This window comes from Desmodus rotundus, chromosome 7 (assembly GCF_022682495.2).
Source record: "Desmodus rotundus isolate HL8 chromosome 7, HLdesRot8A.1, whole genome shotgun sequence".
In the NCBI taxonomy this organism is placed as follows: Eukaryota; Metazoa; Chordata; class Mammalia; order Chiroptera; family Phyllostomidae; genus Desmodus; species Desmodus rotundus.
Window position 1 is genome coordinate 85,344,334 of NC_071393.1, and position 19,388 is coordinate 85,363,721.

The 19,388-nt window shown below is 38.3% G+C and overlaps 1 protein-coding gene across 3 annotated transcripts in view; it reads left to right on the forward strand.

The window, feature by feature from the left end:
* The first annotated feature begins 694 nt into the window (after positions 1-694).
* The window catches only part of UNC13C (unc-13 homolog C), a 543,682-nt gene continuing 524,988 nt past the window's right edge, over positions 695-19,388 (forward strand). For 2 of the 3 annotated variants that reach the window (XM_053928748.1, XM_053928751.1), the window contains exon 1: positions 695-1,168. The gene's annotated coding sequence lies outside the window, so the exon portion shown is untranslated. Of the gene's footprint in view, positions 1,169-3,103; positions 3,173-19,388 lie in introns of all 3 variants that reach the window. The other variant, XM_053928749.1, reaches the window with a different exon arrangement.

Sequence of the window (19,388 nt, forward strand, 5' to 3'; positions counted from 1 at the left end):
CATTCAATTCCTAGCCAGCTCTTTAAAATGCTAACACCAAAAGGGAAGATGTTATTTCAAAGTGAGAAGCAAAACCTTTGCATCACTATAAGTTTTCCACCATTTCCCACTTTGATTGTGTGTGTGTCTTTAATGCAGAAATTTGAGGAATCACCTTCAAATGGCTTTCCACACATGACAGAGAAGAAAAAGCAAACCACCTGGGAGGAGATAACAGCATTGCCCCTGTCTAAATACCGGGTCTTGTTAGCTGGCTCTCCGTGGCTAGTTGGGAATTATACTGTGTGCAGTGTTCTTCTCACAGTTCCAAGCACAACCAACTACACCTAGACCAGTAATCATTAAATTATCCGTGTTATCAAAGAGGCCGCAAACGTGGCTGGCAGAACGGGCGGTTCGATTGTCTCCTGGGTCCATCACTCAGTGATAAAAGGAAAATTAGGCTGAGGAAGTTCCAGCATCCTAGCGTTTTCCCCAGTGATGAGGTTGCGCGCCACACAGTTAGTTGTCAGTGCGGTGGTGACCACCACACCTGGCAGCGGCCACAGTGCCTCTTCTGTGAGCAAGGGCTGTGGCTGAGCCTGGAGGAGCGGCTCTGTGCAGCAGCAGCAGCGGCAGCAGAGGGAGCCGAGGCGCTCTGGGCACAGGAGGCCGGCGATCGCAGCGTTGGTGCTGCATTCCCCAAAGCCGCGGCCACAACCGCGCTCTGGGAACTTCCCCGCCCGCACTCAGCAGCGCTGCTCCTCACCCTCAATTGTGGATGAGCCTTGGCGCTTGTCAACGCACGGAAGACTGCCCATTTTGCTTTCTTAGAGATAGGGATGAGAAATGAGCTACCGGAGGAATTTGGCAACGAAAAAAGGGAAAGGTAGTTTCGTGCCAGCAGCTAAGTTGTAAAATTGCTTCTGAGGCTGCCGAGGGAGCAGGATACAATTGACAAGAACAGACACCGTTGCAGACCAAAGGCATGCCTGACTGCACTTGAGCAGATCGCTGGGACACAGCCTCCGCTCCTGCTCTAACTCTTTGTGGTTGAATAAAGGAAACGAGACTAGAAACACGACTCGCAAGTGGTATTCCTGAAAGGAAAACACATACACTCCAAAAGGAGGGGAGGAACAACCCAGCTGGTGTATACATTTTTTTTTTTTAAAGGAGAATCCCTCAGGTATGTTCTCTTTCCCCGGGATGCGCTGCTTTATCTGCATGTGATTTTTGTGTCTGTCTTTTCTTGTTGATTCTTTCTTTTTGTTGGCACTTCCAATCATGGGTTCTCCTAATGTAGTTGATGCATTTTAAATGCTCAGTTGTCCTGTGTTTATAAAAGAATGGTTCTATTAAGGATCACGGACTTCTCAGTCATTCCTTTATTTTAAATGCAAAGTGATAAATGATTGCTTAGTTCCTACTCAACTTTCAGGGGAATATCTGTGTAGAGAAAAACAGGGCTGGGATGAAAGGCGGGGATATTTCCGAATCTCTTGGGATTTGGGGTGGGGGAAAATTGGAGCCAAACAGAAAAAGTAAAGTTAAGGGCTCCTAGGAAGGGGTTAAAAGCCAAGATGTCATAGACTTGCAGTGGGTCACCCAAGGGTGTTCCAGCTCAGCACAGAGTCTAGAGCAAACTGAGCTTTTCCAGCGTTGCAAGCTCTTGATCGGTGCTTTAGGAGGAAGATCCTGCAGACTTCCTTTCAGAAAATGCATTGCTTAAATTGTGTACTGGCTCTGTTTTACAGTTGTTCTGGAGTGCCAATGGGGGCAGTCTGAAAACCTGCCTTTGCTCCAGCAGCTTGAGTGAACCCTAACTTCTGCAATTACATCATCGGTATACTTGTCTAAGAAAAAGAAAGACAGACAGGGCAACAATAGTAATGTTGGCTGCCTTTAGGACCTAGGCTGAGATGACAAAGCTTAAAGTCAGTTTTCCTTATTAGGAGTTTAAACAGAAAAAGGAACGACGTGTGTGGGTAACACATAAAAATGAATTTTTAGAAATACTCTGCATTTCTTGAAAAAGCCAAGAAGATAAGTTTGTCTCATTTTTGAATAAAATAAATGTAGTACTTTTAAAATAATGCTGTCTTTTACACTTCAATACATTATTTTCACAAAGTCGGTAAAATTGGCACTACATTGAACATACATGCATTGAAATTAAGTGAGCTTTATGGGAGGGGGAAACAAGAGAATGAGAAAGTTTGCTACATATTTTTCATATATCAAAATATTTTATAGACATTTCAAGTGTTTCACTAATAAAAAACAAGTAATGCCAAAGCTCCAGAACCCTGACTTTTAATTATCATTGGACCTACTTGCTTAAGATTAAAAGTTCAAATTGCAGTAGAGGCAAACAGGATTTAATTTATAATTTGTGCATATTGTAAAGTAAGTTATCACCCTACTCTTTTAAAACTAAAACCTTATTTTTACCAAATGGTAGCAATCTAGAGCACTGAGTTGGGCCATACAACAAAATCAGGAAATTGGTCATTTCAAAATTTCACATATTACTGTAATAACAGCAGAATCACAATATTGTAAGTAACTGCAAGCAATTCCTGGACCAGCGTGATTTGGAAAATAGGCGAAGAGTTGAGCTTACATTCATTAGGAGTGTGTGGAAAGCACTATATATTTTTCTATTATGTTTACATCTTGTATAAGGAGGGCTTTAATATCTGTAGATGAAACACTACAGCAGTAATACAACAGTAATTTTACTGAATCCATTAAATGATTTCTTTCAAACTAAGGAACAAATTGAGCTAAGAGTCTTTTAAAGAATATCAGAAACTCTCATATCCAAACTTGCCTTTTCAAACCACAGTGGAATTCTGTTGAGAAAGTAATTTCAAAAGAATTGTGGACTTGGATTTGAAGGTGGATAAGCAGGTATGTGTTTATTTTCTAGCATTTGATTATTTGTTGTTGGACCTCCAACATAGAAATTTGGAATTTTCTTCCAGAAATTGTCATCATCATGTGCTTGGACATGATGCCCAGTCTATGCCCAGGTGAAATATGAAGTAAACATGTTAGGCCTAAAACATTCACTTTCCATGTGTTCATTATTAACAAAGTCCACTGTTTTTCTTTCTAGGCCATCCAACACCTTTCTGTAATTGCTAGTCTTTAAAACCGAAGCAGTGAAATACAGAGTGGAGCAAAGGTAGGTTTACAGTTGTGAATATGCAGAACAGCTTATTCTTGTGTTATTATTGTGGGTGATTGTATTATTTGCCACGTGAACAACTGTAACCCTACTTTTGCCCCACCCTGTAGGTGGCACACAGAACTACTTGTGTAAGGACCCACTGATCATTAAGAACAGGTGACAACTGTGGTGATTCCCCTTTGAAAGACAAACATTACTGTGTGTGAACGCTTAGAAGGGAATGTTCTGCATGTCTTTGTTGATTTAGGGCAAATCTGTGATTTTGATTATCAGTACACTTTTGGCATGTGTACTCAGGTAATAGCTTGCTCTCAGTGCTCCAGGCACTTTCATTTCTATTGACGTCCCAGCTAACACAACGCACTTCCATGAGTTCTCTGAGACGTTGTGCCACCTGTACATTATCTTCCAGTTTTAATACTATTAGCTTCTTCTTCATTTTTTTTCCATCCCATAGTCTTTATTACAGAAAGACTTTCTCTAGAACGTGTGAAAAATGGGAATCACCTTCTCATCTGAGAAAAAAATATTGCTGCTTTTTGACTGGAAATTTTAGAAATTTTAAATACATGCCAAATTTGTTTCTAAAATGCACTATTAAAGGAAGAAATCCACTTTCTAACTATATTATGGTTTATACCTAATGTTAACTTCTTTAATAACATACACTTAAATTAATATTACTCAAGCAATAATTGCAAGTTTAAGGAACTAAATTTGCATCTTTTATTGTTGTTGTTGTTACAAATCCTTTCTGGATCTTAAGTTGTCTCTGCTTGATGGCTAGGCTCCCATTCCTTCCAGATTAACAAAAGGGAGAGTGGTTATTAATAGCCCTCAGTCTGTAGCTTTTGAGCTTGTGGAAGACTGAGCACTCAGTTCTATAATCTCTATGGAGACAATGGATGCTCCACTCGTCGTCTTTTAAAGCATAGTTAGGAGGACAGATGTTATTGTAACCTCTAGATCAAAAGTCCTCCAGAAGAGAAGTAGAAATGAAGACAAACATTTCTCTTTCTCTTGTGAACATGGTTGTGATCCGAGAGATATAAATGTTTCCTGCCTCTTACACACCCTACTTACATTGTAGTGGTTAGCTTCAGCACAGAGAAATGACTATAACCTTGATGTGGGAAGAGATTTTCTTCTTCCTACATAGAAAGTTAAGAAAATATTATGTGAACATAAATGCTCATTAGCAAGATAGAAACTCAATATTTTAAATTGTACTCAGAGTTTTTCAAGTATAAAAAAATAATCAGAGAAGATGTCTTTCCCTCTCAAATACTTTCTTGACTTTCTTAGACTTTTACAACCTCACCGTTAGCCTGTCTCTCTCCCCAACAGCCAGTGTGCACTGTCCCAACTGCTATGTGAGGGTGAAACATGTCCCGATTCTGAGTGTTCTGGATCTTGAGAATCTGGATGCAATATGGGTTTTTTTTGATAGACAAAAAGGACTTTGTGTGAAAATTTTTTGCTTCATGTATTTTATTAGTTGCAATGACGTACTCTAGAAGTAGTTTTTTTCAGGTGCATTTAATCTAAGGGAAAAGAAAGAAAAAGGACAAAAAGTAGCTCTCAGATGGAACGACTATTTCTATTTCACAGGTTGGAAGATAATGACTTATGCACAATCACTGAGACCAGTTTCTGAGAGAGGGGGCATTGTTCTGCTTGTAGAAAATCTGTGGAAAGAATAAATGTGATTTGAATCATGTCACTGTTAAGTGACACAAAGCTGAGAAAACCTAAACAATTGCTTTGTTTATCAATGTGAACTACTTAGTAAAAATTGTCACCCTGACCAGTGTGGCTCAGTTGGTTGAGCATTGTTCCGCAAAGCATAAGATCACTGGGTTCAATTCCTGGTCAGGCCACATGCCTGTGTTGCAGGTTCGGGCCCTGGTCCAGGTGCATACGGGAGGCAACCGATCAGTGTTTCTGTCCCTCTCCTTCTCCCACCCTTCCCCCCTCTCTCTCTATAAATAAATAAATAAATAAATAAATAAATAAATAAATAAATAAATTTCCAGAGATAAAAGTAGAGAATTAATGCATATAATTCAACAACAGTCTAGTGATTTTTCCTGTCTAGTAGAAAATACTGGAATTAGTCAAATCCTGGCTCAGTCCGCAACCAGCTGCACACACTTGGGCTATCACTTTCTAAGCATTGGTTTTCTCATCTGTAAATAAAGGCTGTTTGATAATCATGAACACCACTTCTAGTTCTTAGACTCAGAAATTCTATGAAATCTACATGATGCAAACTCTACAGGATTGACTCCATTTGAAATGTCACTACAGAATTATCTGACTCTGATTTGCTTCTCCTGAGGCTGGTGGTTTATAAATATCATGTTCCTGCCTGAGAAGCTGAAAAAGCAATATTATTAATCATTGTATAACTTTTAAGAAATCTGTCAACTTCTTTTCCTTTGCACAACTATGCAATGATAAGTAGTGACTTAGTAATATTCCACTTTAACTGCATATTTTTATAAGGCCCTGTATTTGTGAGTTATAAAATATTTGCTGCAGCTTTGATAGATGTTGAAATGCTGCCATTTTGTTACGAGAAACAAATGGTGTTCGGGTACTTAGCCACTCACTTTATTAGAGTTATTCCACAGAGCAGTTTTAACGAGAGCTTTTAAAAATACAGTGTATGTACATACTCTACTTAGTAATTTGAACAGATTTACTCTCTCTCCTTCCAGCTGTCTTTCCTTCTGGACAGGCATACACGTGAGAACATGCTAGAAAGAAGGGGATTGCGGGGTTCTCTCCTGGTAGAAGGAGCAAACTTAAGTAGGGAAGCTTCTAAAGCCTAAGAAAAATTTTTATTTCCTTTTTAACTTCAAAGAGGGTGGATTGGCAGGAGGCAAAATATCTAGATCAATTTTTATATGTAAAAATTAAAATTTTATTCTAGTTACTTCTTAGAAAGTAATTCATAGGATTAGAAAATTATGCTAAGTCCCAAAGAAAATGCCACAACAGTGAAGGGCATTTTTTAAAAAAACAGTAAATGATAAGACATATAGATCTTGATAAATAAACACAACAAATTATAATGAATACATATGTCAGTTTCTTTCTTCCTCCCTTTAGCCCTGAGTGGGAGCATTCTCTTTATACTCTCTATCTACTCTCATTGAGAGGATTTATGTTGCATGCATCACCAAAGTCAAGAGATTCAACCCCTCTAGTTTCCCCGGAACAGCTCCTTTTTCTTACTTCCTCAGTTTTTCAGTCTCAGATCTTGTCATCCTGTCTTATTCTTTCTCATGACCCCTCCTTGATTACTCACCAAATCTTTCCTCTTTTATACATCTTTTCCATCCATGTCTTCTTCCCTACTCCTATGGCACCTCCTTAGTTGAAGTTCCTAGCACTTTATGACTCCAATACTGCTCTAATCTTCCAGTTGTCATCTGTTATGAGCTTATCCTCTGAGCATCTGTTCTGCATACTACTGCCAGATCTATTGTCCTAAAAATGCTTTGATCATGGCACATGTCACTTCTTGCTCAAAAACTTTCAAGGATACCACATTGTAAGTGAAATAAATCCAAGGCTATTTCATGTGGCAAAAAACAAAACAAAACACCTTTTACAAACAGATCCCAGACTGCCTTTGTAGCTTTCTCTTATTCTAGTTCTTTATCCAATCTCTGCTCCAATTAAACAGATTCCTTAGTTTCCAAATACTGAAATTTTATACAATTTTATAATACCAAATTGCTCACACAATTCATTTACTAATACACTATATACTACCTTGTGAGATTTCTCCTTTGGTCTTGACCTATAATTTAAACCTTTACTGTTGCAAGTAACTTAAAAAAAAATCCCTAGCAAGGCTATAAAGCCATTAAGTACAATATCTGTGTGAACTTTGGCAAGTTACTTAAAATTTCTTTATCTTAACTTCTTATCTAGAGAATAATGGCTCCATAAAAAGCATGCTTCACAGAGATTTTATGAACATTAAAAAGAATGCTGGCCATTACTAATTGTAATTATGTTAGTATTCCTCACTATCTTCCATAGAGAAAGTGGGTGCTCAATAAATTTATTTACTTCTATATTTAATTTGAATTCTATCATATCAGTTATTAGAGGAAAAGACTAGTAAGGGAAGGAAAAAGACTGGTACATAAAGTAGGAAATAACAAAAAGAAAAAATAAAAGGTAAAAAGCCAAACCTCTACTGGCAGGTAGAAGGGTAATTTCAAGAGGGTGGAAGATGAACTGTACAGGGAGCTGCCTGCCTGACTTTATCTGGGTCAGAACCATATCACGTCAGAGGTCTGTGTCAATTTCTGTACTTGATCAAGGGTTTTGAAACTAAGTACTACCTTTTCAGTTTTCAATACTTACCTCACTAGCTGTGTGTCCCATATCCTCCCTCACTTTCTTTGATCTAAATCTTCCCCTTTTAACTTTAGTGGATCGTCTAGAACATGGTTTACCTCTCTTTTATTGAGTCCTGTAGCATATCCAATTTGTGTCCACATTATTGGTTTCTATCCTCCTGGCTCCTGCTTTATGGCATCTAGCGCCCAATTGATTCAGCAGTAGCCACAATCGTGGAATGAAATCCAGGAAATTTCTAGTGGGTTTTTCATAGTTTCCTAGAAGGAATTCTCAGGGTATCTGCTTATTCTGAGATAGGAGGCAGTGTGGCTGATTAGAGAGGTGCTTTCACCTGCAGTTCTCTCTTTTGAAGGAAAAGTTCCCCAAAAAGAGTGAATGGGGTGTTTAAGCAAAATCTTCCTTAGGTTCCTTAGTTAAGCTGGAAATCTCTAAATTCCTGAATAATGATGTTAAATGGAAGGAATGACAATTAGTTGGGGCAATATATAATCAACTCTAGAATCTATTGAGAGAAAACTTGAGCTTGGCCTTTAAGTTTTTCTTGCGAGTTTCTAGATTTTATTTTACCTTCTTCTTAAAACACTTGACACTATAAGGCTTCATTAATTTCTTTCATAGTTGGTTCTAGTTGCCTGCCCTTTAGGTCCTACGCACAAGATATTATTCGCTGATTATTGTGTTTGGAATATAAAACTTCCTCCCATGAGAACAGATAGATGTTTAGAATGAAGAAAATTTTAGAAGTCCACAGATGTGACACTCATTTCAAATGTCAAATTTAATTAGAATGGTAAAAAATTATAGAGGCGCCAAGAAAGTACTTGTCAAAATACCTGCAGTTTCTGGATGTCTATTATTCAATTATTTCTCAGTTAATTTACATTTTATTGTGAACCCAATCTCTTAATTCAGTTATCTAAAACTCCTACAGGAGAGATGATTGACTGAACTTGCTTAATATCAGATGAAAATATACCAAGAGTAAGGCTTGTCCATATTTTAGTGCAAAAATTTGTTGCTATATGTCTGTGAATATTAATGAGTGATAAAATCAAGCAATGTGAAATCAGATGGAGAGATACTGTGAAATCCTATTTATCAATAATTCAAAAATTAGTAAAGAACCAATTTGTGGCAATAACTTCAGAACAAGGATAAACATAATAGATGTTTATAGGTGATGATGCTACTTACAGATTCAGTAAGATGCAATTTTATATCTGCAATATTGTACAGTTACCATGTATTGTATGGTGGCATGGTAGATCCCCAAAGTTTCTGTTTAGTGCTTTCTACATTATAAAGTATTAAGTTACGTTTAGTATGATTGGTAATTATTTAATACTTTCTAGTTATTTGAAATTGATAAGTAGATATTTTGGAAAAATAGGCATTTCTTACTTAGTTAAATAACAATGTTAGTGATGAGGAATGTCTGTTGGGGTAATTAGAATTCTGTTGATTTGGTGTGGGACGTAGTAGAAATGACCTTTGGAAAGTAAGTCAACTCCTATATGGATTGATTATTAGCCCTGATGGAAATATTCGGACCCAAGATCACAGTCCTGGGTCCCAACACATCATTTTGCAAGAGGAAAACAATTGGTCATACAGAGGAATATCAAAGCAGTTACTGTTTTGCCAAATTCACCTCTTTTCCCAGAAAAGAAATTTAAGGCCACATCTAATGAAGGGAAACTAAAACATTAACCCTATGCATGAAAGATGGTACATTTTTATATTTCTGAGTACTGAGTACTAGCATGCTGATCCTAATGACATTTGGCTTATATTGCTACTGATATCAATCTGAGTGTTGTGGTGACTCAGCAGGTGGCTGTGGAAGAAGGTGGGGCAGGAGTGTCACAGGCCACAAGAGAAAGCCAAGTTTGGGCTCAAAACATGTCCACAGAATTCACATCTTAGAAACCCCAGCACACCAAAGTGACTGTGTTTACATTTCCTGTTTTGCTGCCTGCCTTAGGCTACCTGAGGGACATCTCTTTTCTGATTGAGAGGTGTATATCCTGCCTTGTGAGCTGCTGCCTTTGCCCTAATTAGACCAGCTATAACACTGGAGGAGTCGAGGGGATTTCTTCTGGGTTAATTACAGGACTGTGGGTAGCTTTGCAGGAGAAGTGAAGCAAGTTCAATTTCAGACGAGATGTGTCGGTGTGCTTTAATGCATGCTTACCTGTGCAGAGGCCAAAAGCCTGGGCTTTTCTGATGCCTCTCTCCTTCACCATCTGGTCTAGTCCGAATTTCCAGGACTTGTACCTGCCTTCTTTTCTATTCCTCACTACATTGTGAGCTCCTTGAGGGCAAGGCTTGGATGCTGCTCTCTATACTGCAACACTGGTAGTTCATAGTTGCAGAGTAAGAAAAAAAACCTGTAAGAATTAACATGAGTCTGATGGGATACATACAACAATTTCTTGTGTTCAATATTATTAATTACAAAATAAAGTGCTTAAAAGAGTTTTTCCTGATATTTCAAAGGAAAGGGAATAACATAGGTTATGATTGTTGGCCAGAGAGAATATTACAGGCAGAGGAAGAGTTTGTGGGAAAGTGGAAATAACAAAGTTTTCCTGAGTGGAGAGCAACAAACTGTTTTTGCTGATGTTTAAGATAACTTTGGGTACTTTGCGAGTACCCAGCCAGGTTCTACAGAAAGAATTTGAAAATGAATAAAATGAGGACCTGCCATCAAAAGCTCTTATATCTACTGGGGAAGGGAAACATGAGCACAAATGATTATACAAGGAGCAAATTAAGGTGAGGACTTGCCAAGGAAGTGACTATGAGCTAAATATGAACTACAAATAAAGGGAATGAATTATAAGATTTATATCGCAATAGTGATAGTCAGGTGAGGAGACAATAAAAGTATATTCTATTAAAGCAAAGAGGTAAAGAGGTGTCTTGGGTTAGAGCAGAGATTACGTGGTGAGGATTAGGGTTGTGGGTAGGTCTGAATTTCATGGGGTAAACACCAGTCCCTTTTTGGTGGAAATAGTTGGAAAGAAAATACTATCATTTATTGAAATAGCTTGCTTAAAAACTCCACTTGTTCATCCTGATTTTACAGATGGCAGATACTAGTGCTATTTTTTTGAGACTATTGCTGTTTTGTTCACAATTGTATTCTCCCAAACCTAGTGCAGGTCACAACACTTAGCTGGTGCTCCATAAATATTTGTTGTGTGAGTGAGTAAAGTGTTGACATCTCTATACAGTAACTATTTTTAAAAACTTTAGAACTCAAATCTGAATTTCTAACTAGTTTGATTTTTCTTGAATATATCTTTCACTTCTTTTTTAAAAAAATTTTATTGTTATTCAATTACAGTTGTCTGCCTTTTCTCCCCATCCCTCCACCCCACCCCAGCCGAACCCACCTCCCTCCTCCACCTCCACCCTCCCCCTTGATTTTGTCCATGTGTCCTTTATAGTAGTTCCTATAATCCCCTCTCCCCACTGTCCCCTCCCGACTCCCCTCTGGTTATTGTTAGATTGTTCTTAACTTCAATGTCTCTGGTTATATTTTGTTTGCTTTTTTCTTTTGTTGATTATGTTCCAGTTAAAGGTGAGATCATATGGTATTTGTCCCTCACCGCCTGGCTTATTTCACTTAGCATAATGCTCTCCAGTTCCATCCATGCTGTTGCAAAGGGTATAAGCTCATTCTTTCTCTCTGCTGCATATGCACCTCAATGTTCATAGCAGCACAATTTACAATAGCCAAGTACTGGAAGCAACCTAAGTGCCCAGCAGCAAATGAGTGCATCCAAAAACTATAGTACATTTACACAATGGAATTCTATCTTTCACTTCTTCATCTTCACAAGTAACCTGTACTGTGTAGAACACCATGAGGGAATGAGGGTGACAAAGAATCGTCTTTCAAAGCAGGTGCTCACAGTCTTATTGGGGAGAGAAGTAAGACAGATGCCATGCTTGGTATGAATAAAACACAGAGCAAACTGAGCTGCTTCCTTAATATCAGCATATTGTTAAATATTTTGGAATTTGTTAAATAAATAGTTCCCCTTAAAATTGTAATGACATATTTCTCACCTGAATACTATGGCTCAATTTGCATTTATCAACAAAGGCAAGGTTTGCAACCTTAATCACAACCTTGGGAAACGTTCTGATTAATAATTCTGTCAAATAATTCCAATTAATAAATACTGCTTGACTGTTGAAAAACTAGGCAATCTTTCTTGGTTTCTTCCTAACATAGTAGGAATTCAGAGGTAAAAATAGAAAAAAAAATCATTAGTCTAAACAATTCCTAAAGACACCAAGGCAGAACAATGGCCTTAAATTAAAACTATAATTCCTCATGCTTCAACTATTTTGCCATTAAATCTATAGATATCACCCTGGCTGGTGTGGCTCATTTGGTTGGAACATCATCCCATACACTGAATGGTTGTGGGTTCAATTTCCAGTCAGGGCACATACCTAGGTTGCAGGCTTAATCCTTGGTTGGGGTGGTATGAGAGGAAACCAATTGATATTTCTCTCTCACATCCAATCTCTCTCTCTCTCTCTCTCTCTCTCTCTCTCTCCCCTGCAATGAAAAAGTGTCCTCGGGTGAAGATTTAAAAAATCCATGGATTTCTTTGACAAACACAGGATTTTGTGTTTTATTTATTATGCCATGTAAAATCAATCTATCTTTCTTCCTTCCTTCCCTCCTACCTTCCTTCTTTCCTTCTTTCCTTTTTTACTATTGAATACAAACACATCCAAACACAAACCAAGGGAGGATTATTTATGATTGCATATTCAGGAGTTTCTTAATTTATATTCAATGTGGGTTTCCAAAATATCTGCAAGGCAATATTAATGTTAAATTCTCTAGGGAGCTGACTTTTTGTTTTGTGGCAATATGTGCCAAATACCTTTGTAGAGCACTCATCAATCCATTGATTTACCTGTTTTGTGAGTATGAACCTGGTTATACTGATACATAATTAGACTTTTTTTGAAAACTACAGATAGCATTCTTTCCTCAGTTTAAAAAAGAAGCTGTCCTAGGCACTAATACATAACAGGACAAGAGCCCTGCATCTCAGTTTTGGTGGAGATCTCTGCACTGTGACAATATAGAAAACAGAGTAAGAATTGGGATGAAGAGTCTAACGAGACTATACTCATGTTTATTTCAGTAATCCTGACTATTATTCCTAAACAGAGTGATGAGGGATGGGTTACTTAGTTTGGGAAGAACTCATAAAGGAAGAACAGGTCAGCTTGTCCAAAAGATAATCAGTCCAAGACAACTATGAGTATCTCTGTCTCCTCCCCTTAACTCAATTTTCCATTCTATTTTTTTATTGTTCTCCATATTAAAATATCCCTGTTTTGTGTCTTTTTCCCTTACTTATTTGAAACACAATAAATTATTCCAAACATGCACATAATCATTCCATGTATACACGGGGCCATCTATAAAAGAGAAATTATCAGTAAAGAATAAATAAAGAATACAGAGTTTTCAGGAGTACCCAACAAAAGATTAGGAAGTCTAAATGAAGAGCAGAACATAGGGTACTGTCTTGCCCTCTCCTGGCCAAGAAATTGGTGACACAACTCAAGTTTCAATGGCTCTGTTCAGATTTGTGCATAAAGAACATTAGAGTCACACATGTGTGATATGGTAAAATTGTTAAATTTCTTTATTAAAATTGTTTTCAGTAGTGATAGTTGTACATATATGTCTTACCATATAACACCTTCCAAAAATTATCAATTTTCTCTCTATTTTCCCTTTTATTATGTAGATAGATCTAAATTTTACTATTAGTGAAGCTTAAACCTGCAGAGAATGAAAAAAATAGTTGAAATAAAATAACCAACGTATGTTAGGAGTAGTAAAGTAGTTATTTTTTATTTGGTAAGATTTCAGGGTCATGAAGCTCTCATGTTTGGAAAACAAAACCAAAAATAACCCATACTCCTATCCCCCCAGAAGTCTGATGCTTTGTTATTCTAAAATTCTTCAAATATTTCAGAAAAGTAAATAATTAGGCTGCTTCTGTTATTGACATCTCTAGTCATCAGATTCTTTCCTGAAAATTGATTGTGGTAGGTTAGGTGAAACTGAGTGATTGGATACTTGAGGCAGAGAAAAGAATAATTAAGTGAGAGAGAAAAGGTGACCAAGGGGAAGTCCAGATTGCTGGGAACAAAATTTATTTACTTCACAAACTGTATTTTCAGGGCTGGGCATTTCTGTGCTTCTCAGGTCCCAGGCTCAGACCAACAGACTGAGAGCTCCTTTACATGCTAGGAAAACATTTGATTTAGAACAGTGTTCCGTATATGAACACAACTGGCAGATGGACAATCTGCCTTGGAGATGCAATTTCTGATAAAGATCATCAAGAATGGTTTCTTAAATTCTGTACAACAGAGCAATGTAGGGTCTTTCCAGTAGAATATCTACTACATTTATATTTAGTTTATTCAATAGTATATTTAAATGGATAATCAGGCAGTTTAAAATAAAATTATATTCTGTCTGACATAAGAAAGCATTTTTTTTCTATTTTTCAGGTTATCTGTATGATGTAGTGATATAAGGTGAAGGCTTTGGAGTTTTGTATCTTGCATTCAGATACAGATATTACCACTTTCTGGAACACAAGATGCTTAATTGTGCTGGGCCACTTTTTTTTTCTCTCTACAACAGGAATATTAGAGTATATTTTTTAGAGGATTGTTATCATGATTAAATAAGATTTAAAAATACTCAGCATGATGCTTGAAACAGAGCAGGCAAATATTAAATGGCAACTATACTTAATTTTTTTTGTTACCATTGGCTGTCTCTGCTACTTGTGATGTGCTGTGAAAATAAAGGTAATATATTTTATAGCTCTGGAGTTAACATAATCTGAAGGTCAAAACTGGAGCACATTCAGAGAGAGTATCGAAAAGCTATGAACTAGTATTTGTGGCAAGCCAGGAACCAAGACTACTTTTAGGTGAAGGTTACTCTCAGGGGTTGACTTGGGGGAATGAGGGTATTCATCCTGAAGATATCATACCCTGGCATCCATTGCAACCTGCCCCCTGTCCCACTCAAGTCCTCTTGTTTTGTATGTCAAGTTAGTACTGTCTGGAATAGCTGGCTGGTCTCTTTTCAAGGGGAAGCTTACATCAATTAGGTTGTTGGCATGAACTAGAGCCGCTGTGTTTGTAGCTGCTCTCAAGACCACACACCTCATCCCCCGGCTAGATCTCCCATTTCAGTTATCTCCTACCCATGGCTGGGTGACCCGGGTTATCATTCCTAAGGGGCCTGAGCCCTTAGTCATTTTGCTATTCTTATCCATTTACCATCAAATCAGGAAAAGGATTATGAAGAATTTTCTCAGTGGCTTATCAGGGTGCCAAACATATTGCACCTTATCCCTGTAGAGTAATTTCAGCCCTAGATTCTCCTAATAATCAGAGTCAGTTTCTCCCGCTATAGGTCTAAAGTGGCCAGATAACAATTATTGCTTAAGATTTCATGATCCTTTCACTCTGTGTCCTCACAGAAGCAGCCCCTCGCTGGCAACCAGAGGTCACGAGCCCACTGTCGCACATCCACTGCTGTGAAGTAGTGCCCTTGGTCTCAAACGAAATTATGTGGGTGAGGAAAGCAAATTTATATCTGGAATTGTGTTTGTTCAGTTAAAATGAAGTACTGCCCTTTCCAGAGTAAAAGTTCATTGTGATCAATTGCTACCAAGTGGCTCGTTGATCTTTTTGAAAGATGTTGTGTTGAGTACTCAGCATTAGTCTCTGTTGCTGGCAGGTTGGACATTCAGCAGCAGCAGTACCTAGATCAGGCATGGTGAGGAGAAGCCCGTGCTGTTGAGTTAATACATAATCTCTGTCTCAACGTCAATTGGTCAAATCATTCTGTTTACTTGGTTATTTATTGCTACTTCCATGTGGATGCTTTCTGGTGAGCTTCAACATGCAAGGAAGAAAATTTCACACTTTGAGCCCTTTCCCTCAAAGCCATCCACGTGCGTCTTCTCCAGCTCTGTTTGACCCCAATCTTCCAGTTTTTCCTTTTACAAGCTACTGAGAAATTAGTCAAGCAATTTGCCACTGTTCGTGGGTCCACGTGTATTCTTCCCATGGGTCACTTCTCTTTCACACAAAGTGGATGACCAGGTAACCCGTCTCAGATTCTGCTCATTGGAGAGTTTTCCTTCACAGTGTGTTTCAATGCCATGTTGAGCGGGACTGTGTATCATAGTCCATTATCATGAACTCTCACATATTGTGACAACCATATACTGAGACAACTGATCCATATACTAAATCTCTAAGTTTATATTTTTTCCTTCTTCCATTAGCTGTGTATAAGGGATATCTTCCAATGAGGTTACACACACACACACACACACACACACAGGTGACTCTTGAATAACATAGGAGTTGGGGCACTGACTCTTCATAGAGTCAAAAACCTGTGTATAATGTGTTTCTCCCCAAACCTAGTTGTTCTTTGGTATCTGCAGGGAATGGTTTCAGGACTCCCAGCAGATAACAAAGTCTGTGGATGCTCAAGTCTCCTGTATAAAATGGCATAGCACAATGCATGCAGTCCGCCCTCTACATCCATAACCTTCCAACCATGGATCAAAAACAGTACAGGTATTCATTGAAGAATATCCACATATAAGTGGACCCATGCAGTTCAAAGGTCAACTGCATGTTCTCCATTTCTCTCTCTCTCATACACTCTCTCTCATACACACACATACACACATTCACACTGAGGGAAAAACACTGCTGCTGTAGTAGTAGTTGACAAAGGTCTAGGCCATATACTCACGCAGATCACTTGTGCCCTGTGACCCTGTTCATGCCTGATAATCCCAGATGTACCATTTCCATTTTACAGTGGATTGCTATTGGGTTTGCCCAATCTCATGATTTGATGAGTTGGACAGAACTCAGTTCACATTAGGTAGTTTTGGCAGGATGGTCAGTTACTGCCACATGTTCAAGTTTTTGTATATATTTGAACCCAATTGCAAATTGGGAAATATTTTTTCAATAGATACTAGGTCTCCATTTCAGATAGCATAAACTTTCTCCAGAATCCAGTGGTCAACATTTGATTCTCTTATTGGGGCTCACCATAAATTCCCCAAAGTGACTTTCTCACCGCAGATCTCTCTGTCCACAGGGTCTGAACCATGTCAGCCCTTTGCATCACCAGCATATGGGTCAGAATAGCATTCTTATGTATGGATTATGTGACTTCCAAAACCTGAAGAGGTAACCACTCTTTGGATGTAAGAGGCAATTATTTATTTTTTACTTCAGAGGGGATATCAGAGTATCCTCTAGGCTAGTTACCTCCGAAACACTGATGTGGGCCTCTGAATCATCACGGGGTTAATCTTTTTCTGGAGCTCATACATCTTATCAAGGCCTTCTTGTTTACCTTCTTGCCAAAAGCTCACTGGGTTCCATTAATATGATATTATCAATATAGTAGACTAATGTGATGTTCTTCAGAATATTCAGATGGTGTAGATTTACCAGTGTATGGTGGGAGAATGAACACAGCCCTGGAGCAAGACTGCATATTCTTGTCTGCCCCACCTGAATGTGAACTTCTTCTGAACCATCTTCCTGATAAAGACAGAGAAGAATGAATTTGCTAGTCCAGTGGCCCTATGCCATGTATCTGAGGCTGTGTTAAACTGCTCTAGCAAAGATACCGCATCTGTACACCAGCTGCACCTGGGGCGACTACTTTGTTGAGTTTGTGGTAGTCTACTCTCACTTACTAGGATCTTTCTGGCTTTTGTAGGCACAAACCTGGTGAAGTAAATGAGATGAATTCAATATGGACTACCATTCTTGCACCATTTACAATTTTAAGAATAGTACTAATCTCTGAATTTCCCAAGATGTGGTAATTTTTTTTTAATTTACTTTCTTGGCCTTACCTACTATAAAAGCTTTTATTAGGCTAAGGGATAAATGTAGAGGTTTTGCCAACTACCACATAGGTTCATTCCAATTATACATTTAAAGACAAGAAAAAATATGACTGGGTGAATCTGTGGTCCCAACTAGGTCCCTTTGGTGAAGGTCTATGAGAATCATCAACATATTCATTTGGCATAATGTAGTGGGGTCTAAACCTCATGGAGACCTGGTCTCTCCTTCAGTCACTGGGCCCTGGATTTGAGTATTGTCTCAGGTTTAGAAACTGGGCAAGAGATTTATCCTTATTGGAGAGGCTATTTTCCCAGAGAATCCAGAATCTCCTGATTCTCTATCCATGATTTCTTTTGCTTATATAAATTAAACATTAGCTATTGAAGAGAGTGCATCTCTATGTAACCTCTAGGAACTGGCTTCTATTATCCATCTCCATCACTCTAAGTTGCTTCATGGCTGCCACTCCAGCATCAGAGTTTATCATGATAATTGGACCCACCTTGTTTCTGATAGTTAAATGCCACCACCTAACCTCAATTGTTCTGGTACCCTATTATTGCCATTGTTATTGGAACCTAGTTCTGTAACATCCCTGACCTATAGAAATAGCCACCCCCGAGTTGCTCAGTGATGCCATTGAGAAACTTACCATTACTTATCACACTGGAAAATGGTGTGTTCTCCCAATGAACGTTTTTTGCTGGTGAGCTTTATGGTTTTTATGTAGTATATCCACACTAGCACATCTACTTTGCCGAGGCTTATGACATCTTTCTCTATTATTTGTCATGCTGTTTCTACTTAGTGTGGGCCATTGTTTTCTTCAAGCTTCAAAAAATCAATATAGCTTTTTTTAATACTGTCTCCCATGGTCCTTGTCAGGTGTTAAGCTCAATGTCATAGGAGAGTGCTTCTGTAGCAATAAATTTTTCCCTAATTAACTTTATATACCTCCCCATTTATCCAGTGTTCACAGAATCCAGTTCAATCACAGAACTCTCTCAGTTCCTGTTGGTTTCCTGTTGGTGCATATCTGTTAGTGGGGTCCTTCAGTTTCTTCAAACTAGTATCTTTCCTTCCTTAACAGACCATACATTTACTTAGCTGGTTTATGTTGTGACTTTGCCCTGGTTATTGTTTTGGAAGTCCACAGGGATGTTTGTGGTAGATCTTGATGGAAGATGTGCAAATTTGCTTGGAAGTCCAAGACTTCCATATTGTCTTCAAGCAATGATGGGGCACTAGCGGAACAGGTCACTTCTGTAGTTGGGAGGATTCAGACAATCTGAGGATTCAAGAGTTCTAAGAAAATTAACCCACATGTCCTCATCCCATGACTCACAATCCCATATTTGTCCCTATGAAGGCCTGACCTTGGCACAGTCAAACTATCTAAATTGAGAAATCTTCTCTGGAGAGCTGCACTCTTATACTTAATTCCTGGGTGTGGTGCTCAGCTTTTTCTGCATTTGCTATAAGAATTCGTTTATCTGATGACATGGATCTCCATTGTCTTTACACTCATCCATAAATTGAAGATTAATCACTCTTATTTTTTCATTGTCTTTGTGCACAGCATCAAGAGGCCCCAGCTAATCCCTTCCTCTCCTCAACCTATCAAATACTGTGAGGCATTGTATGCATGAATTAATTCACTTTTAGTGGTATCCCACCCAATTCTACCACTAGTGAATATTTTAACAGTTTGACTGCTACAGTACACCACAGGATATCAGTTTCTGCATAGCATCAGTGATTAGATTCTCATAGCTGGTCCGGTTGAGAGAATCCAGATAAAATATCTCAGTTTAGAGTCACTTCCTCAGGGCTCTCTTGATAC